Genomic DNA, 22,934 nt, shown 5'->3' with positions numbered 1-22,934 from the left:
AGAGCGCCAGTCTTGTTTTGTCATCCCTAAAATGCATTTGTGCAACACAAGATATGTTGCTCCTGATATGTAAGATTTCTGTAATGTTCAAGTTGTTGCAATTTATTCACTGAATATAACCTCTCAATGACTTAAGAAGGTGACCCTCACAGAGTGCTTTGTGTAGTTCTATCATTAAGAGTCTGGTATTTCTCAAAAGTGTTAAAAGAAAATAAAAAAGTAACTAACATTGTTAAAGGGAGTACTATGCATAAATGATATCCCTCTGGAACAGACAGATGTAAAACATCCCGAGGAATCTTGTATTTCTTCATTTGAAATCTTCGTATATTTTCTTGGAGAGAGTACTGACAAGCACAGAAAATACACACACATCAGAATTGAAAAGGTGTATTTCGTTAAAATACTCTGACAGGTTAAATAAGTGGTAACGGTGACATTATAGCTCTGATGGCCCAAGAATGCAAGTGACAAAAATGTGCAGGGAGCAGCACATGCATTATCATAGCTGTTGGAAAAAGCAGTATAATTTCTCACCCCAGAGGAAAGTCCTCCCTGGGCAGAAGTCTCTTTTCACTGTGAGGTGGGGTCCCCAAAGTTCTGCAAAGAGCAGTCACTGCAGCATTGGTGGGCCCTGTTCTTGCACTGCTTTTTGTTGACTTGCAACTGACAGCTGATTTGTGGATGTAATTGTATTTAATATAGGATTTCAGTAATTGCTAGGCTATTATTGCTTATTTTCATTGCAGTGTCTAGAAGGCTCATGCTGGTAGAAGAAGAAAGAGTTGTGATTAATGACTTTATGTTGAAGTAAATGAGTGAATCCAGACTTTTGGTCCTGATGATCAGGAGGTCACCTATATGCACCAGGAATCCAGCAGTTACTAATTAATTGAACAATATAATTAAGTTAAACTTAGAACAAATACTTTCCACCCTACCTAGTTGAAGGATTTCTGCTTCCATTTCAGACTGAAAGGAAATAATTTGTGCTAGAAAGCCTGACCAATATCACTTCTGTTTACAATGCTTTTTTGCCTATTTTATAGCTGTTAGAAGAATTCTTTTAGGTATGTTTGTGTATTTGGCTTGTTTTCCTACTACCCATGTTTCTTCCACACTCACAGAACTATGTACTTCAAACCACAGAAAATAACAGACACGATGAAAACTTTCTTTATCATGTCAAGGAAGTATGTAGTTAAGACCTCTTTAGGTAAGACATTTATACAGCAGTTCAGCAGGTACAAAACGATGACTCCGTCACTGTGATCAAAGGGCGAAGTCTGTTCTCATGAAACCAGTGCACAGGTGAATACAAAGCTGGAAAATAAGAACCCATTACTTGGAAAAAAAAACACTTTTAAAAAGAGAAATTCATCATGTGTGTACTTGTAAGTGAATTATGCCTGTCTTTTTGGGTGCTTTATAGAGCCTTCGTTTCTACAAGGGCTGATGTAATTAATGTAAACCTGTGACCAAAACCTGAAAAGGTACTTTTGGATGCAAAGATAAAACAATCATCTGCAATGTACAATATATTGAACTGGATAACAGCATTTGCTTCAAAACTCAAGGAACATCTATAATTAGAAGCACTCTCAAAAGGCAGAGATAGATTATTTCAACTGAGGTGGGTGACACTTCTTTTAAAACATCCCCAACTTGAAAGTCTGAATTCTTTTAACCCTTTAAGGAAAGCAAATGAAAGACAAATAAAGCCAGTTCTGCTTTTTATTTCACCATCTCAAAGAAGATACACATCAGTGAAATGTTAAATGATGCAGCTGATAATTGTACTTGCCTTTTTAAGCTGTAAAGTTGAACTCTAGTGCTGACTGAAGAGATTTCCAATCTTCATTTATTGAGACATCTGAGATTTTACAATTTTTTTGGAATTATTTCGTTTCTTCTTGAGTGTGCTAATAAAAATTTTCTTTTCCTTTTTTCCAAACTGAAACACAACTCCCTCACATCATAAAACTGATGGACTATAACAGGGACTAATCCTGACCTTTGGCAGAGGTGGTTTACAGAAGGAACACCCATGTATTTAGAGGAGGGCCCAAGCCCTCTTCTAAAAAAGACAGAAGAGACACTCTGTCTAAGGGGGACACAGCCTCCCTTCTAAATCCTAAAGGTGAGCAGTGGACATCAAGGTTGGAATCCTGTGCATTACAAGCAATATCAGAATCGCATATATTTTTCATTTTTCCTAAAATATTGTAACTTTTTCTGCCTCTGGATAGTTGGGATTCCCAAGGCAATACCTCCCTGTATGATTCAGTATCTCTGAGCTTATAATGGGAACAGCATCTTCATGCAATAAAATGAAATATCACAGCTTCAAAAAGCTCATGTTTCTTATTATTGAAGTATTTTCTCAGTGTTACCTGCAGTACCACCACAGTGGTACAAGAAATAAATTTATCGACTCTAAAGGGCATGTTATGCTAGCAGGAGAATCTGAACCAAGTTCTTGCAAAAACACAGTGAAATCCCGCCTTACTTTCTGGAAACAGATTTGAAAGCATAAAATAGATAGACCTGATTTAATATTAAACTATTGCTATGCCTTTAAAAATTAAACTGATGCTATGAACTTAATATAATGTGTGTTGACTCTACATATTAGTCCTTTCTGAAGTTTGTATGCTATGCTGCAGCATGCAGGCAGTTTTGGCTAGCATCCAGGAGACCGCAATCCTCAAAAATGTTTTTCTCAATATGAATTGTTATAAAGCCAATTTTGCCTAGGATGGTAGAGACTCTAGAATAGCAGTGTTGTAGTTCTAATGGTCTGATAGGGTATGTGAAGCAAGGCTTCTGGGGAAGAAGGAAAACTAGTCCTTGGGAAAAGCAGGCAGGCTTTTGGCACAACAGCTTCTTTTGGGACCACTGGCTCCTCTTCAGGTCTGAAATAGAAGCAACAATCCAGTTGCTGTGTAAAGGTTGGGAGCAATTTCTCTGAGTTTAGTTTAATTCCATCAATCAGTTATATAAATCTGAAAGGAAATGCAATTGGTTTCTGGGGAACACAGCAGGATTTTAGTGAGGAAGGAAGTGATAAGGTCATTGTCTCCCGTGGGACAGAGAAAGAAAAGACCACTGATTATCACCTGTGGAACACGCAGATACAGATTGAAATAAATTAAATTCTAGCAATTATCAGAGCATGCTTATATTAAACTGTACCAAATAGAAATCATTCAAATTGGCATATGATTAGCAGACAAACTATTTTATCTGTGCAATGCAAGAAGCTCGTGAAAAATAAAATGTTTGATGGACATATTAAATATTGATGACATAATTAAGGTTAATTGTGAAGTGAACTAGTATTTCTAAAGTTTTTTTCCAGGAAGAGTGAGAAATCACTCAGTGTGGGACACTACATTGGGGTCTCCACACTCTAGGGGGTTTGCTAAATCTAAATTCTTTTCCAACCAGGTGAAGGGACAATTAGATTAGCTTTCAGTATCAAAGGTATTAAAAATAGCTCTTTTCCTCTACACCCATGTTATAAGGACATTTAATTAGCCCCATCAACCAGAAGCCCAGCTGGATTTCAACTGCAGCAGTCCAAATGTCTGCCCAGGTGTTAGAGTGATGCAAAGAGGTGCTGGCTAGTGTTTGCTTTCTGCAGCTCAGCGTCAGAGGGTGAATAGGGAGCACTCAGTCAGATCACCCAGATGTACGGGATTACATGTGGCACTTCCTGATACTGTGCTCAAAGTTGCAAATGATGGTCTGCAGGTGAGGTGCAGAAATTATGTTCCCTTTTAAGCCCCTAAAATAAGGATTGACTCTGTCACAGAGTGGACATGGGTTGGTAACATACTAATAGCTGGAGAAAAATTCATCAGAGCTTGTCTCTTGGACTTCAGCTTGCACCAGCTTAAGGTACTTTTTGAACATAGACCTCCTGCATTAAGTTGAGATTCACAACAACAACAATATAAAGCCTGGATGTTATTATAAAGAGGTTTAAAATTATCTAATGGCAATTAAAGGGGTAGAAAAAATGGTAACAATAAAAAATGAGGGTTTTTTGTTCCAGGGAAGCAAAAGCAAGGCAGCAATAAAACCACTGCTCAGTTTTGTGCACAGGCCTTCTTTTCACTCACAGAAAAGAAAATTATTTAGAGAAGAAAATAAGAATAATAAAGTGAAAAACACCCTAGGACAGTTTTTAAAGTTAGTTTTAATTGCAGAAATATTTTTTAATTGTAGAAATATTGTGAACTCTGAGGACTGGTAATATGATCTGCCTTGTTCTAAGTAATCAGGTAAATTAAAAAAGAGAGGTGATTAAAGATGTGTATTAGTGAGTAAACTCTCTAAGAACATCCCTTGCCTGTGTTGTGAAGGAACAAAGCATTCATATGGAAGCGAATTAACACGAAGTCCCAAGATGTCACATGAAGAGGAGCTTTAACTGACAGTTAGGATGAGTCCTCGTCCAACAAGACAAACTGGTCACGGTGGACAAACTGCTAGACAGAAGAAACTGTTCATGCCTTGCCAGTGATTTACACAGCTATTTGCTAGCAGACTGAGTTCATGAAGGTTTTTTCTGCATGCTGGAAAGGTTATAAACAAGTCCAGTGCAAACACAGTGCTGACAAATTTATTCTGAAAGCCAATGGGCTGAACAGGGTAACAGTGGCATTAGGTCATATCCCTAACCATGCCAGACTTGACTGTCTGCAGCCTCTTCCATTATCCATCTGTCATAAACGTAGGAGTCCTCGCTTGCTTGAGAGACAGACACAAAACTGCTAGTTTCACTAGAGGTAGCAACAGGCAGTAGAATGACTTTTTTCTAGGCCATTCCTGAGCACTGCTTTACTTTGCCTTAACGCTGTTATCAGTCCCACATGACAGTTCAGCTTTGTGCAGCCTGCAGAAAGAGCCAAGACACAGAAGAACATATTTGTTTAAAGATGGTTTAGAGAAGCGTTAAAAACTGGACCTGAACAAGTTTTTTCAAAGACTGATCATTTAGCTAGATCTTGACCCACCACAGAGTACCTACTGGCTATTTTAACAGTCAGAGCAGAGGGACATACAATGCCTCCACCATTATAATCCTGGGACTTCATTTAAGGAGTGGTCCACAGGCAGAAGCAGAGGCTAGGAGGCTCTAACCTCAAACTTCTGTGTCATCTGGGCAGGCTGTGTGCCAAGCAGGAGGAAAGAGAGGTCAAAACCAGCTTCTTGCTGCTGAGTCGTCTTGCCAGGAACATCATGTGAATACGCAGCAGCAGCTTTGAAGAAGGATGCCAACAAATGGGTCTGAATACCAATGATTTCTGGGGCTAGTGACTCACCTCAAGTGGTAGGCATTCTGACGTGAAGATCTGTGGCACTAACCATTAGAAGCTGGTGACTGCCTGTGGGACTGAATGCTCAGTTTGTGTTTATGCGGCAGCTGAAGTCACTGTGCTGGGGATAACCATGACATTTGTTTTGGTTGACTTGTTAAAGCAATCTTCTGTTACTAACCACACTCCTGGTGTTTGCAGGAACTCAGTGCTGCCATGTGGTACCTTGGCCACGAAGACATGCTGGGGACTCTCCTCGATACATTCCAGACGGATGAAGGTCCCCACTGTCCTGCCACTGTAAATGGGTTAGGAACGGAAGGTCACCCCGGTCTCCCACCTCTTCTGACAGCCCTTCTCTGCCTCTGAATTTCCAGTGACAGCTGGGTCCACACCCTCTGTCCATTTGGTCCTAACAAACTGCACCCCCATCCTCACCCAGCCCTACAGATGCTGATGTGGCCTCCAGAGAGACAGATGTGTGACAGTGCACTCTCCTGACAAAGGGTAACGAGTAGCATTTCTCCAGAGGCAGCACAGCTCAGTTAGCCCAAGAGAATGCAGAACACAGTTAAACATTGCTTATTCTTTCTAAATTAATTCATGGAAACAGCAGAGGAATTATTGTTGAAATATTTCAAACCCCCCTACTTAAGGCAGAGGCAGGCATGGCAGCTCTCAGCTGGAGCAATCCTGTGTAGCGATAAACCAATGAAAATAGGGCGAATGGCAAACATTAAATAAACTTAGCCATAGGCAGATTTACTAGCTCTAGCAGTAATATATGGTGGTTTTTCCATAAATGCCGCATTGAAGTGCTGTATCTCTCACTCCGCTTTTTTTCACCTAGCAGCAAAATCCAAAGCAAACTTTTCTGTATGCACAACCCTAATTGAAAGCAAAGTAAATTAAATGACTTCTAAGCAGTGTCAATAATAGCTACTAGTTATTTTGCAGTAAAAATACAGATATTTTATCAGTTTTTAGTGGCTATGTTTTCCTGCTGTTTGCAATTTCAAGAAACTTTTTCCAGCAACAGCACAGTATTTCCTACATAATTATTCAGCAGGCCCCAAATGAGCAATATATAAAAACATGCTAAACAAAATTACTGAAATGTAACTGTGCTGCAGAGAAACAGATATAAAGGAGGGGCTGTTTCAATTTCCCTTTGGTGATTTTGCCTTAATCCTTAATCTCACTTTCAGTGAAACTCTTTTGCAAGAATTTCGATTCAATAATTTTCACCATCATTGTCAAATGGAAAAAAAGATATAGTGGTGGGCACCATCAAATAATTTCTAGGGAATATGTTACATTCATTTAGCCTCTTATATTTATAAGTTATAAAAATATTTGTAATTTTTTTCGTCTATTCACTACCTGAAAAAATATTTAAACCATTTATACAAACCCCCTGCATCTCTGGATGTAAATATCCTGAATTTCCAACTAGGCTTTTTAAGTAAGTTATGATCAGATAGTAAATTTATCTAGAATAGTTCTATTCAAAGCTAAAGTTTTACACAAAAATGAAAGGCTGACTCTTTAGCTGGCCTATGTTCTCACTCCAGTGTCTGGATTAACACACATATGCCCTTAAATGTTTTATGAGATTTGTCAATTAAAAATCACAAGAGTCAACAATGGTTCCCTCATGCAGCTATCCAGGAACAGAATTCCTAGGTTTCATTTGCAAAAAAAGCAAAGAAATCATTGTCCTTGTTGAGCCTGCACTGATGTGTTCCCAACTGGGGCCGATGAGCTGCTCACTCAGAGCTCTCCCTTGCAGAAGACCAGAAAGACCCATAGCGTAGGAGATTCTTTTAGTGAATGGCCTGTTTGGGGAAGGGGTATTTCTTCTTCAGTAATTTGGGAGTTTTTACTATCAGAATCACAGTCCTAGGGGATATTAAAATCTGTCTTTTTCTTTAACCTTGTAGTGAAAAGAGTTTCTTTGGTTGTTGCTGAACAGAAGAAAAAAAAATCAGCTATTTAAAGGGTTTGTGTTGACAAAGTGTTTCCCAAGTTAAAAACAAAATAATATTAATAAAAAATTCATTTGGTTTATTGAATATTCCTCAAACACTAATTAAATGCCAGTTCAGCCCCAAACTCTATCTCTCATTCATGGTACTCTGTTTTTTTCAGAAGCCAAGTGATCTTATTTTCTTTCCTGGTAAGCCCATACCATGTGAGAGAATGGAGACTTATGCAACTCACATGCAGTAACACGCTGATGGAGAAACAGCTTTTTATACCAAAATAATTCTTACAGAACTTGCCTATCCAATTCTAATTAGAAGTAAGAAAATTTTAGTGAAACAAAACCATGAATATTTTAAAGGCAATAGCCTGCTGGTAAAGTATTTCAGTTCAGCTCTCTGCTTCTCATTTTTTGCCTGCCCTCCAGCTTTTGCCAGTGTCTCTCTTAAGGGACTCAGACATGCACAATTTGTAGTGTCCCCTCCAAGTAGTGGCTATGATTTTCTCTTAGCCAGTTGCAGTGAAAAGACTTGCTGGAGAGAAAAGCTCTTTCTTGCCCAACAGTATTTGTGAGGTTTTGTCAGAACAACCAGACTTATCCCTCATCGCTCTGTATTCACTGGCACAGATTTCAAGTGAGTCATTGCTGTTGATATAATCCTAAATGGTGTCTTACATCTACAGCTATACAAGGTATTTTCACTTTAGCTACAGTACCATAGTTTTGCCCCTAATTTGATCCATCAATTCCATGGTAAATACTATGTATGGCTAGAATATGGCATGATGTTGTTTTCATAGTTGATATTAATACTTAAGGTTGAAGCTATAAGAACACAGGCATGTTTGATATATCAAGGCACAGAGAACAGCTAGGGAGATTTATTGACTTGGTTCAATACGGTAGGTGACTATATACCACAGAAATACCACAAGTTATTTACTTAGCCTAATTGGCTGTTGTGGTACACACTCCTCAATGTGTACCTACATTGGCAAGTTTCTAGATATCTTTAAAACTGCTTCATTAAAGCATAAATATCCATACAACCACTCGAACTTTGTTTATGGTGCGACTACCTCTTGAAGGATATGTTCTCCATTCACCCTTTGAAAGCCATGTGAAACCATATATATCTCATTCTGTAGCCTTCAGAGGCTGAGCTCTTGTGCATGAATCGGATTAGAAATTGGAACCTTTTTATTAGGCTATATCTGGATTTTTTTCAGTTAAAGAAAGCAGACCACAAAAAAAACTCTAATATTCTGGCATACTAGCAGAAAATTAGCTGGAATGTATAAAAATATAAATGAAAGTCAATGAAGTAAGAAGATTCTACTAAACACCAAAGTGGTCCTGAGCGGTAACAATTACTTGCCTTAGGCTCTTTCTACCACATTTTCCTGTTCTAGTTTCCATCCATTAATTTAAAACAAGTGTGCATTTTCTCCACTTGAGTTTTTTTAGCTGTATTGGTTGTCATGGTTATCACAAGCACAATTTAAATGTAAGGAATGCACAAAATTGATTTTTAGTGGTTCATTCCAGAATATACTTTAAACTCTCCAAAACTGTGGACAACAGATCTAGTTAAACAAAGCTCTCTGTTCAGTCATGCTTCACAGGTTTGTTCATCTGGACAGTTAAGAGTCTTAGGTTAGGGGTAGTTAGGGCACATTCCTGTCAGATAGAAACCTGCATCTGGCCCTTAAACTGCCTATGTGTTTTATGCCAGAGTCACCATGGGTTGCAACCCAGAAAACAAAAGAGCTAAAAGCCTGGGAACAAACATGAGAGCTTAGGACTCTTCCCTCCTTAGTTAGTACTTGTATTACACACTTTCTTACAGAAGGGAGAAGTTATTACTTCTGCCTCATTCATCTGTTCCTATTTTCCACTCAGTGCAGCTTAAAGCTTGAAGAGTTATAGATCCAGCTTGGGGAGGAACCAAGCACTTAATTCAGATGCCTAAAGTACAGGCAGCCAGGATTTCTCTGGCTTTCAAAGAAAGCCCAGCTGCCTCTCTGCTTAAACTTGAGAAACAGAACATTTACTTTAGCAGTACCACTTCACAAGACACTTACTTACATCTCTTTCAAGATTTGCCCTTAGCTGGTGATCCTGGCTACCCCTCTGTAGACCCTGGTAGAAGTGCCTTCCTCTTCTCCTCCTTCTCTGCCTGCCTTCAGCTCCGCCCCACAGCCCTCCATGCCTGTGCTCATGGGCAGCACAGGCAGCAACAGGATTTCCAGAGGTCTTCCATTGCTATGGGGAGCAAGCCAACTCAGGTCATCCCCACCATGGGTATCGCCTGTCAGACTACTTGCAGCTCTCTAACCTGATTTTTTTCTGCTTTTATTTTTTGTTAACAAAACCCATTAAGCTGGGGATTCTGAAATCCCCACTGAGCCTCTCGCTTTTCCAGAACTGCCATATACAGCCTGGCACAGCTGTAATGAGAGTTTCAGAAACACAAAATGAAGCCAATGTAGTAAATTCCCATTGGAAATTATCACTGGCATCTACAAAATTTAACATTATCCTCTGCCCAATATGAAATCTCTTGGCAGAAATCATGCAAATTTGTCTTCACTAAATGTATTAGCAGAGATGGGGAATAACCCTTGCTAATAAATAGACTGTAAATACTCTATAGTCTGCTATCTGAAAAGAACAAAGAAAATGGAAAACTAAAGGAAAAAAAAAACAAAGGAAAAGAAAGACAAAGGAAAAAAAGTGTTTTCTTATTCCATTCAGGATGTTTTTCTCTCTCTGAAGATGTTAGTAGAGACTGTACAACTGAAAAAAACATTTCCCCTGCATCTCCCTGGAGATGGTACCAGATGAATTCCAACTTTTAGATCAATATAAGGGCTTGTATGATCTTCAATATGTGTGGCTCAACATTTGCATTATTGGCTTCTACATGATCTTGGCCAAGTCATTTCGTGTTTCAGCCTCGTTTGTGTTCTGGCAGTGCTACTACAGCCAATTGCCTTTTGGAACTATGCTTATTCATAGCATAATCTGAAGATACCTCAGTAATTATTATTTTGCTTGTTGTTTCACTTTTAGGGAAGGTAGAGATAAGGGAGAATTTTCCACTTAAAAAAAAAAAATCAACATACAGACTCAGACCAAGTTGACATTAACCAATCTGCTATTAAAGCTTCAGCTCAATTTACAGGAACAGTAGTCAGACAGGACTCCCATGGGTCCTGTTTGGAATTAGATAGTCTTTAAGGTCCCTTCTAACCCAAACCATTCTGCGATTCTGTGATTCTGATTTTGTTTACCCAGGAGAGGAGACACTGTGTGTGTGCCACAGTATGAGGAGTTTTGTGATTCACAGCAATGACTGGAGCACAGGCAGAGGCTACAGGGCACTGCAGGAGGTGTCACTGGATCTGATAAAGGAATTCAAATGATCATTTCCATTGCAGGTGTAAAGATGAAGCCTTCCAAACTCACATAACTTACATGTCTTTGGAAATTTTCATGCTGATTTTACTTTCTAGCCCAAACAAGAAGTAAACATCTGATTCTCTACAAAAAAAAAAAATTCTTCTTTTTCTTAGTGTTTTTTCTCCTATCACTTGTTTCCTCTTTCCCTGTCCTACACCTGCAAAACTTTGTGCTAACTTACCTGCTTTCTAAGGGATGCCTTAATCCTGCATGTTACAGAATAGTAATGCTTTCCTCTTGGCTGGAGCTTAGATAAGTTGTGCCAAAATAAAAGGAAAAAGAAATTAAAAATTAAAAATAAAAAAAAAGAAAGAAATTTGAAATTATCCAAGAAAATTTTCAAACCAGTCTTGAAAGGAAGAACGAGATATATTAACCTTAACAAAACCCCAGGTGTATGGAACAAGCATATACTGCCTTGATTGAAATGCAAAAACATCCTAATTGTTACAAAATGCTTATAGCAAAAGCACTGGTTCCTTAAGTGAACATTTTACTAAATTACAGGCATTTCGTTTCCTCTCATGCATTTCAATAGCATGCATTGCCTGAAAATAAAGCACTAAAAGAAATTTGAAGATTCTGTTTACCAAAAAAAAAAGATATGTTGTGATGGTTAGAGTCTTTTCAGAATGATATTTTAAAATATTGCGCATCAGCTAAGCACAGAGAAAGCACGTAATTTGGCACTAATTTGCCTCCAGCTTGAAACTGAGGGCACATTTCAGTAGAATGTCTTGAGTAACATTAGCAAGGGAATTTAAAGAAGCTCCTAGTATGACTAAGGGGATGGAAAGGTGTGTCACTTTGGAAATCCCAGGGACCCAATATCCATATATTTATAATCACAGCAACTTCATTAGTGCACTTTTGAAAGAACCGTAACTGATTAACTGATAATTAACCAGTGGAATTGATTTTTATTTCAGACCATCAGCCCACACATTCTTACAGCCATTTGACTTAGGGGCAGATAACTTGTTTGCAATTTGGAAAAGCAGAATTGTGAATCAGAATAAGATGTTTTGCCTAGAATGAGTGTGGAAGGTTTAGGTTAGTCCTCTATGTGCGATATGTCTTTTATGAACTAGAAACCTTTTTGATTTCATTTTATTCTTCTGACTGTGTGATTGCAATATCCGTGTCTTTCTGCTAAAACACTGGACTGGCCCTCAAGGTAAACTCAGTTCCCAGCCTGCCTATGAATTTCCTCTGGACAAATCTTACTTGCTAAAGGACAACCTCATTTGTTATCTTCCTTCCCTAATGAAAAAGATGTGGTAATAACCCTCCCCCATACAGCCATTGAGCCTTGAGGGCTGTTCAGACACTGTAATGACAAGACACCACCATTTCATTAAGGCTAAGCATTAAGTATTCAGCTATCAGGACTTTTCAAGGAGTTCAGTACAGATGAGGATTGGCATTCAGTTTGCTAACCAGTCTTCCATCTTGTCTATCCACAGAGTCTTAAAGATTGAGCTGGCACTGCTTTATTAAGAAAATGGAGTTATTAATGTATGGGGAAATGTATGCCCTGAGAATACCAGTACATACAACATGAACACAGACAGCTTAAAGGGACAAGCTTTTGGGCAGGCAATCAAGTCTGTATTTAAGCTGAAACTGCAGGTCCTCAGAAATGAATGACCAAATTCCCAAATAACTTCAAAAGAGTATCTTTTTCATTTCAGAGGCCAAATTCACTGCTTCAATTAATTTAGAAAATTCATAGACGATATACAAACTATTACACATTATTCCCCTATAAGTAGAAGTTCAGCTCTTAATATTTTTACAAACCTAATCCAAATAACAGTTTCAGTGGTGCTACACCAACATATGGAAGAGAGAACAAGGACAGTAGGCCCCTTGCTTTATCATAAAATGGACAATAAATATAGGCTTGTGAACTGCGTAAGCCAGCCTAATAAAAATGTTGCTGTGCAGAGACTGGTAAAACTAGCAAAAGCATAGGACAGATAAATGCGAAACGCTACAGACATCTCAGCTGCAAGTCTTATAGCAGTATAACTTATATTTCAGCAAGATAAAAGTATATTTAATCAAATATACAGAAAACTGCTTTATGAAGGACTGCTGTGTTGTGTTCTGTGTTCTTCAGCTGAGTACTTTTCTTCCACAGGTCACTTCCACACGTGAGACCATCTCTGTTGTTCAACCTTTACCCAAATTCTTTCCTCTCCATTCTAATAGGAAAAAATTTTGATTTCTGCCTTTTAGATTTACAGAAGTCTTTTGCATCTTTTGACTAGGAATTGATCTGATCAGTGATGGCAGGCTGCTTCAAGGACACTGACACGTGTGACATCCACAGAAATCATGCCCATTTCTTAGAAGCATGACATAATTTACTCAGTCCTCTTCATTCTTATTCTCCCATTTCCCCATCCTTTCTCACAAACGTGGGTATCTCAAGGATCTTGCTAAAGGACAAATCTTATAGATCTAAATTTATCTTAATTTTATATAAACAGTCATTCCCACCAGCTATGTTTGCTGCTCCACTGAGCTATGTCATCTTACAACAAACCCTGAAGTGCTTCAGCTCCTTTAGAAAGACTTCAGTCATGCAGAGGATTTAGGGATGAAATATTTGCTGAAGTCTCTCCTCCACAAAAAAAAACCCAAAAAACAAACAAAAAAAAAAAAAAAAAAAACCAAAAAAAACCCAACCAGACCAAGCCAAAACACCCTCCTACCCCCCCCCAGCAGTGACTGATAAACTGCTTGCACAGCCCTATCATCAGCCATTTTAGGGCAGTATCATTCACCTAAGGCAACCTTTCAATCCCAGACCTGCTGGGCAAATTTGGCTACTCAAACATTTCTCTACATGGTTCTGAATAATATGTTCATGTTATAAGTAAAAATCTTTTAATACTGACCTTTATATATTGACTTCTGTTCACCTGAAGCTCAAAACTACTGCTTGTTTCCGGTAGAGAATGGTTTTTCACAGAACACCCTGAGGCACATTGAAGTAAGAAGGAAATTCAACTAGACATTCTCGTCTGCACATCATGCTTGCCAACAGAAGTCAACAAAACGTTGCTGCAGAGGGGCCAGCTGAGAGGAATCACCTGTAGCAATGCCCAGAATTTAGGATAGTGCTGGCACCTATGTGCTTCTATATCTTTCTAAAAGCGCACAAAGTTTTTCTATGGTTATTTGAAGGCTGTAGGTCTATTTGGCATTCTCGGAGCATCGTGGTTGCTGTTTTCTCCATGGCTGACCCACCCCAGCAAGATGCCCAGACTTTAAAAGCATCAAGGTACCAGGCTCATATAATGGGCTAAGCAGAAATAATTTTGTTGACCTATCCTGACAGACAGTGTTATGAACTCACCTGGTAAATTGTTTTATGATGCATGGTCCACAAAGATATAACAGATGAGAATTTTTCTAAAAGATCAATTTCCTCCAAAGAATACAGGCACTTTGCTCTTTGTAATTATGGGGCCAAGAAGTGATGAAAGTTAAATCACAGAAGATTTATTAATTCCATTCTTCCTAAAACAAAACAAACTAACTAACAAAACCACAGAAAACCAGAAAAAAAAATCAGGAAAATTAATTTTTTACACAAATAATTTCATAAATATAACAGATTTTGTATGTGCTTAGCTAACACCCAAATACTATGGAGTACATATGAATCCTATCTGTGCTTAGGGTCCAGAGAGTATCTAGGAACTGTGCACTGCTGACAAAAGGATGAAAGAATCTGAGAATAAAATGCACACATCTAAAGTGGAAAATGAGATTTATGTATGAAAATCAAAACGACAGTCTTGCCCTTTTAAGCACACTGCATTTGTGGAAAAAAAATAGATCTCAGTACTTAGTTCACACAGAATTCAGAAGGTTTCTGCACATATACATGGGGATCTGCTTACATAAAATCCAGTGGAGAATATGAACACAGAATAATAGTAATAATTTATTTCTATTTTTAGTACCGAATCAGTAATATTGAAGGAAATCAGTACACTGCAATTTCTTTTTCATATACAATTCAGAGGTGTCAACAAACACTATCCAAACTTAACATGAATTTGTTTGCCTAAGGCTACATGGAGGAGGACAACATCTATTTTTAGTCCATGTACAATTCTTAAAAACACCACCGTAATTAAATGATTCAGAACTACTTGATCTTGGAGCAATTATTTTTCCCAGTGCTTCAGAATGTTTCAAAATCCCAACAGAAAGCCTCCATAAAAATCTAGAGGTCCCATTGTATACGGCATTAGTAAAAGTCTATTGTCTACAGCCTCCAACAGAAGCTATGTGGGTTTCTTTGCCCTACAAGTTGTCTCTACTTCCAGCTCTCCAGCACAGGCATGTCAATAGGTAGATTCTCCTCCTCTGGCACATGGTGCCCAGGAAACATTACCAGAGGAGGTACCAGCAAACATACTTCCACTGTTTTCCCAGTGTCTGTTTAGCCCACCAACACCATGCAATCAAACATTCAAGCTTCTTACTGTTTTTCCGGCTTTTTCTGTCCCTCCTGCTGGGATTTGTCACAACAATGTACATCTGTAGATCCTTGACTTCCCCAGGGAACTGCCACTTGGGAACTTCCAGCGCCCAAGGTGATTTCACAAAGATCCCCACATCTCTTGGGGAAGTCCAGCTAGTGCTAAGAAAGCAAGCAGATGACTTCCTTTGACAGCTTTTGAAGGTATCAGACTTTATTACTGGCTTTCTCTCCCTTTCTGCCCCCCCCCCCCCATCAACTTCACCTTCTAATTAGATCTCATAAAGATGAATCTCCTCATTTTACTTAAAAGACTCATTGACCCTCTAGCATACTGTTATAACCCAGTCACCTATGAGTACAGTAATTAGGGCATTATAAAACATAGAATTGATTGTACCCATTTCACATTTAGAGGAGGAGACATGCTGAGTTGCAAAGAGAACTGGCTGAGGCAAGACAAGCCCAAAGTGAAGCACAAATTAATATTTTAAGAAAGAAGGTGTATATTATTCATGGAAAGAAGAGATTGATTGGAGCAACAAACTTCAAGGAGAGATGAAAAGGATGGCATCGAATTTGCTTCACGAAAGCTCCAGGAGTAGGAAGTAATAAAAAGCAAACAAAACACAGAGGGAAGGGCAACAATCACTCATTGACTCTTGTAACACATTCCTAGCACATCATTAACAGAACACATGATAAGAAACTAGTCAAGAATCAGCTCTTATTTACGTGCTGCTCCTAGAGTGACCTGTGACATGAAGATGGATCAAAATTGTCTTATCTATGTTCATACATTCGTAGAACTCCTCAAGGGTATTCATTCAAATTCAATAGGCATAACTTAGCTATCAAGCAAATTACAGCACCTTTCCTGAAGTATTTTTCTTGTGAAGAGAACTGGCTCATTTTATTCTTATTTACTATTACATTGTCTTTCAGGCAATTAAAAAAGTAGAATGTGTCAAAATGTCTGACAACACCAAACATCAACAGAAAGATGGAGCTGCAGAAACAAGTTAGAGCTATACATCACTGAGAGTACAAAGACAGATTTCAGACACTTTGCTTCAGACATCCCTAAAAGTAATGGTTTATGAACCACATCCCTGGCCTTTTAATCAACACAGATATACTGCCTTCAACAGGAGTACACTGCACAACACTTAAATATATGGCTCTTGGCCCCCATGGCAGCGGGGTTGGAACTAGATGATCTTAAGGTCCTTTCCAACCATAACTATTCTATGATTCTATTCTATGATTCTATATCATTCTTAGATCTACGCCAAAGTAGAAAAAGTATTGTGTGTACATGGAACTGTACCTAATTGTACCAATGGACAATGTAGCTCATTAAATTGCTAGATTTAATGACAAGATTGTTAACAGTACAGAGACATCTTCAAAATCCTCTGGATCATCCTGGATTATCTCTTCAGCTTTTCCTCTTACATAATTTTCAATTTCCTTGGTAGTTAATCCTGTTATAGAGGAGGTTTTGAGCAAACACTGTAATTTTTGATTTTATAAAGTGGTACACAGCGTGAATTGATTTCCATGATATCCTTTTTCCCTTGTGCCCTTTTGCTGATTAACTCTGCAATAATATTATGTAATGGAGCCCACACATCACCCTTCCCTCTTTTATAAAACAGTCACATCACACCACGTACTTTTACAGGCACTTCAGAAAAATGCCTTGCTGGTTATAAAACCCACGCACCATTCTTTTTTTTTATTCTTTTTATTTTCTTCTCCATGAAGATCCTGATTTGCTTCTTCAACACCAACAATTTATCCCTGTAGCAGTCTGAAAAAATAGGCAACATTAGTCTGTCTTGTAAATCCTGAGTAAGTGATGTCAATGATTACATTTTACAAAACCATTACTGCATGAGACACCTAAAAGTTCATCAATGAAATAACGTGCTCCTTAAAGTCTAGTGGTTATTTCTATTGGTCAAAGCTTTTTCACTTTGTAGAAACAGGCACACTTTGTGAGCATGTGTGTCTGGGTAACTTGGTTTGTTGTAATTCTGGAAACATCTGTCTCCCATGAAGAACCATGCAGTCAAAGGGAATCAATCAGGTATGACATGACCTGCAGCAAAAAATTAGGATCCAGTCCACTGACTTAGGTGCACACTTTGTGCCTCACCAGTAGGGTGCCTGTGAAGCTGGTCCCTTAAAGCAAAGCCTTTCATGTTTGGTGGTTAGAAAGAGAAAAGGTCATGGTGATGCATAGACAAACTTTGAAGACGTATAAAAAAAATTCATTCTCATTTCAATTTTTTTACTTATTCTTCATTATATTAGAAGAGGTGGTATCACTCCATTCCATCCAAAGCACCTCATGGTTTGAAAGGAAAGGGTTTCTGGAACAGACAGCTATTGCAGTTTTACTAGGTGTCTAACTAGTGACCATATTCTTTCTGTCAAATATAATCTCTATCAACCATGCTTTGTTTTCACATATGGTAGGAAAAGCTTTTTCTCTAGATGGTAATCATGAGATCTAAGTGTGAGATTATAATTTTGGCACTTTTTTTGTTTCAAGTGCAGTTCATGCCAACAACAAACCTCAAAAGACACATTCCAGGCAAAGGTGAAGTTTGTGTGGATCTCAGGACACCATCGCTCTCCAACAGGCTTCTAACCAGCATTTCCACAATCAACATAAGAACTCACATATGTTTTAATTTTGTTTCCATATTTTCCTTTTTGCAAAGCAAAAAGTTTCACAGGAAGCTTTAGAAAAACCTTCCTAAAAAAAAATTACATAATGCAAGACATTTTCTCTGCTTGTCCAGATCTGACACCAAACACTAAAATCTTGCAAATAATGGGAACTATAGCAGCCAACTCTTGTCTAAGCTGTCAGAAAAGACTGGGAAGCACCTGCAAAGGAGTGAGGGCATTTGGAAGCATGTCAGAGGTATTAAGTAAGGAATAAGAGAATTGTGTGGGTCTTTGAAGGAGGTAGCACAGAAGAGAAAAAACGGAGAGAAGACAGCAGAATAAATAATGTCTCAAAGCTGGAAGTGTCACAGTCAGGTCAAAAGGGAAAAAAAGTCTTTAGCAATTTTTGTGTGTATAACTTGAAGGAAGATCAGAGAGTCTGCTGTTATCATAGACAAGGTAGGATGTAAAGGGGTCTGGAGAAGGAGATTTAGAGTTATTTCAGTCTGTGTTTTCTCACACATTCAGAGCTTTGGTGTTCTAGCCTTACTTCAGGACTTCATCGTAAAACTATAAGTAGCATTCACAATCATTTCTGCTCCACCTTTTTTTTCCAAACCCATATTTCATAATTTAAAAAGTCATTTTTAGTGGATGGAAGGACTACAGTTGTATTTATAACAGTGAGTTGTTGGTCCATCTAAACAGCAGGCACAACAAAAAAGCTGTCCTTGAGTTTCTATTCTCAATTAGCCTTGCCAAAAAACAATGTGTATCAGTTTAGGAAAACACCCCATTTTATCTGGTGATGGGGAGAGAAGGAGCAAGAAGCAACAACCCTGTATCTCTCTTAGTTCAGGATTTGTGCCAGCTGCATAGTTTGTACATAGGCTTAGCTTTCTGGCATTTTCCCCTTAATCATATATGCCTATTAACACACACACACTCACACAGTATGAGACAAACACAAGGTTAAGTTTACAAAGTCAGCTACTCAAATGCACTGGAACACCAAAATTCAGGTTGTCTTCAAAAATTAGTATCAGTGGGCATAGAACTGAAGCAACATCTTTCAAATCCATCCTGGTATGTAATCGCCCTGGCTAAGAAGTAGCTAGTCTCTTTATTCTATATGGGCCAGCTGCTGCCAGGGGCAAGAAATGTGGTCAGCTAGCAGGCTTTGAAAGTATTTGCTGGCAAAAGCAAATGTACACTCTTGTCCTCCATTCCTCTGCATGTTCCATTCCTCTGTGTGCTCAATATCCTTGTGTCTCTGCCATTCACCCTCTCACTGCTTTTCAGGTTACTCGTTTTCTCTTCTTCCTTGTACACCTGCACTAGCACCTGATCTCTCCCTCCTCCTGCAATACCCAGCCTGTTACGGCTTGTGCTTTTGTGGTCATCCTATCCCACTGGTGTGCTGATGGTTCATCTCCTCGGTCTCCCCCTGCTCCTCCCCTGGTATCACTATCCTGTGTTGTGCCCTTTCTTTTCACTTTCTGAGCACTAAGACTTGCACGCAAAAATCCTGCTGGCCAATATAGGAAACATCAGTCTCTGAGAGCTCCCCACTTCTGAACTACATTTCTGACCATGTCCCTATTCTCTCCTGCCTTGTTCCCGGCAGTGATGGACACTTTTTTGATACTATACTTTCAGGACAAACAAAATATTTTTTCCTTAATTTTATTAGAGTAAAGTCTGGAAAGGAAAAGGCTGCTTTTAGGGTCATTTGTTTTTGCACTGATGGCCTGCCTAGAAGATCTAATACAGTCCAATGTTGCTCGGAAAATCCTGATACTGCTTAACTTAGATCACCAGGGGAAAAAAAAAAAAGAAAAAGAAAAAAGAAAAAAAGAAAATAAAAGAAATTCAGCTGGACCACACTAGTAATTGAAATTCACCCTGCAGCAAATGTTCTTGAGTGTACTCTTTCATAGCCCTTGTGGTCAACAGTAAACCATGTTTATGGACTCTGACCATAGATGAATTTCATGATAGGTGATTTTTTTTAAGAAAGGAAACATGAAGTTCTGTTTGTTCAGCATGTCTACAGTCCCAATTGTGGGAGCCAGCATAGTCATACCAATATATCACTGTCACTGCTTGAAAAACAGCCCCAAATTTATGGCAGGCACAGAGTCCTAAAATAAACATATACCGAAGAGTTCTGGGAACAGCAGAAGCAGCAAAGTGTGATTTATTACAGATGAATTATGGTTGAATTTGCTAACAAAGCCCTGACCAATACTTTTCCCTCTGTTGAAACTCAGAACACCTATTTCACAACTGGAGATGAACTTGTCAGTCTGTCTCTTACTGGTCCCCATTTTACCCAGTCACTTATCAACTTCAAACCTGTTAAAAAATGGTGTATCTAATTCCTCTATCTCCACGTCAAATTCTGCAAACCAGCTTGAGAGTTATTGGAGGAATTATATATATATATATATGTATATTCTCTTCACACAGAGAATGGTGGGAGCAATAAATCTTACAGCTATGCAGGAAACTGGAGAATTTTTCATCATTTTCCAAGTATTGACACTATTTTTCTTTCCTAAACATCTCTATAATACCCACTGATTCTGTAGATCATTCCTGAGCTGTTTTAAGGTACTAGAAATGTAAAATTCAAGTTATAACATGAGGGAATTTCGAATACCCTAGTGAGAAATAACTGTTTATAGAGGAATATGTCAAAGCCAGCCTTTAATGCCAACAACTGCTAGCACACATTTATGCAGCAGAAGCACACAAATTCTGCTGAGGGGCACTTTTATTGGAAGCTTCTGGATCAAGCAACTAAAGATCTTTCAACTTGATTTTCATTTTGTTTCTTAAATGTCCTAGTGAGAATATCCAATATAAAGAAACCTGGTGTATTTGATATGATTTCTTCATATTGCAGGAGGTATGTGCAAAATGATGGCACATTTCCATAAGTACAGTTTACAATGCAGGGAACAAATGATTCCAAAAGTCAATGACAGTGAAGACAAGGACCTCCTAAAGTGAAGTACCAGAGGTGAAAATTACTGGGGAAATAAGAAAAGGGGGGGGGGGGGGGAAAGAACTGGTAAAACAGATGGAATAACCCCATATTGCTGAATAACCTATAGCAATTTTCACACCCCTGAGAAATGAAACCCCTTTGAAGAAACATGGTCATGTAGTATACCTATTGCTATTCTACCAGCTGATGTGAGTACAGATTACAGCCCTATGAAAACTGTGTTCTTTCAGGGCACTCAGCAACATATTTGAATACCTGTCCTCTTTGTCCTGTCCTGCCCTGTCCTCTCCTCTCCTATCCTATCCCTCTTACATCATACTTATCGTCACACGTCATCAAAATCTTTCAGCTGAATGTTACATAACATGAGTCAAAACTGTTAAATAATTTTTACAAATTTTCAACAATTATTTTATTCTCCAGAGAATGCACTCCTGAAAATATAAACACACAATTTCATGTTACACTGATTTGTGTTTTTAAAAGTCAGTATAATATTTTAAAATGCAGAGTGAGTTCTTACATTCCTGAAACTATAAGGAGACTCATTTAGACAGAGGGTATCTTTCAGAGTTGGAGCTGGTCTCCAGAGTTAGTACCCTCACAGCCATTCCCATGGCCAGAAAATCACAACTGGTAGGTTTTGGTGATTTTTTTTAGGTCACACACTACCAACAAATTTTGAATCTGACTGCCCTTATAAAACTAACCACTGGGTCTTATTTGAGTGTCTATTATCTTCTTGATTTCAAGGGGAAGTTCTGGGTGTAAACTGGTGTTATGGATTAAGCCCAGCCAGCAACCCAGAACCATGCAGCCACTTGCCCACTCCCCCGCCTTTCTTCCTCCGCCTGCTCCCGGAGGGATGGGGAGTAGAATGGAAAAAATGTAACTCCCATGGGTTGAGATAAGAACAGTCCAGTAACTAAGGTATAACACAAAATCACTACTGCTACCACCAATAATAATAATGATAAGGGAAATAACAAGGGAAGAGAATACAACCGCTCATCACCTGCCGACCAATACCCAGCCCGACCAGAGCAGTGATCTAGCCCTTCCAGGTAACTGCCCCCAGTTCTACATCCTGGGGATGACGTGCTGTGGTATGGAATACTTCTTTAGCTAGTTTGGGTCAGGTGTCCTGTCTCTGCTTCCTCCTGGCTTCCCCTCCTCCCTGGCAGAGCATGAGACTCACAAAGTCCTTGGAAAGAGGAAACATTATCATGCAACAACTAAAAACATTGGTGTTATCAGTGCTGTTCCCAGGCTGAAAGTGAAAAAACACAGCACTGCAGCAGCTACTAAGAAGCACAAAAATGACTGCTAGTGCTGAACCCAGAACAACTGAACATGTAGAAGTGTCTATGGATCTGAACTCCAGTGACTGGAGGTTATAAATTTGAATTGCAGGTTTTGTGAAAGGTATTTGAAAGCTGCTCCCTCCAGAATTAAAATGACATTGTGTGCTTTGTCTGTGAAGTGACTGCTAGGGAGGAACTTCATCCACTTAAACTTCAATATTTGCTGGTTTAGAGTTTCACTTCTGTGTAATTCCTGATCCAAACATATTTGAACTGCAAGTCCTAATGATGCATAGCACAAAGTGGTATGACCTTTTAGAGTAGACCTCAGGGTCCTGGTGTTACAACAATAACACAAAAAGATACTAACAAAACTAAAGAGCTCAAAGTTAAAATTTCTCTTTTAAGATCAATGAGAAGATTTTTATTTGAAGAAGTTACCCATTTCTGTGAATAATGAGGCTGCTGCCAGACAGCCTAAGAGATATGTCCCCCCAGGCAGTGGTATATAACTTAAACCAAGTGAAAGAGACTACAATATATTAATTAATCAGTGGACTTCCAGCTTCTCATTAAAAGTCTCCACTGAAGTTTCAGTAACTCCTAAGCATTCAATAACAAAATAGAACCCACGTCAGGCATC

General features: G+C 38.7%; 1 long non-coding RNA gene across 1 annotated transcript; it reads right to left on the bottom strand.

The window, feature by feature from the left end:
- Positions 1 to 376: 376 nt before the first annotated feature.
- Positions 377 to 15,507, bottom strand: LOC133213113 (uncharacterized). Its single transcript, XR_009725695.1, has 2 exons — positions 14,150 to 15,507; positions 377 to 766 (listed from the first exon to the last, which is right to left on the bottom strand). It is a non-coding gene; the product is annotated as an uncharacterized LOC133213113 (long non-coding RNA).
- Between the last annotated feature and the right edge of the window lie 7,427 nt (positions 15,508 to 22,934).

Source organism: Neopsephotus bourkii, unplaced genomic scaffold, assembly GCF_033783945.1.
Source record: "Neopsephotus bourkii isolate Nb327-2 ecotype Australia unplaced genomic scaffold, CSIRO-AGI_Nbou_v1 NB_780, whole genome shotgun sequence".
Classification (NCBI taxonomy): domain Eukaryota; kingdom Metazoa; phylum Chordata; class Aves; order Psittaciformes; family Psittacidae; genus Neopsephotus; species Neopsephotus bourkii.
The sequence above is the reverse complement of the archived record's forward strand: the minus strand, read 5'-3'. Positions and strand labels throughout refer to the sequence as shown.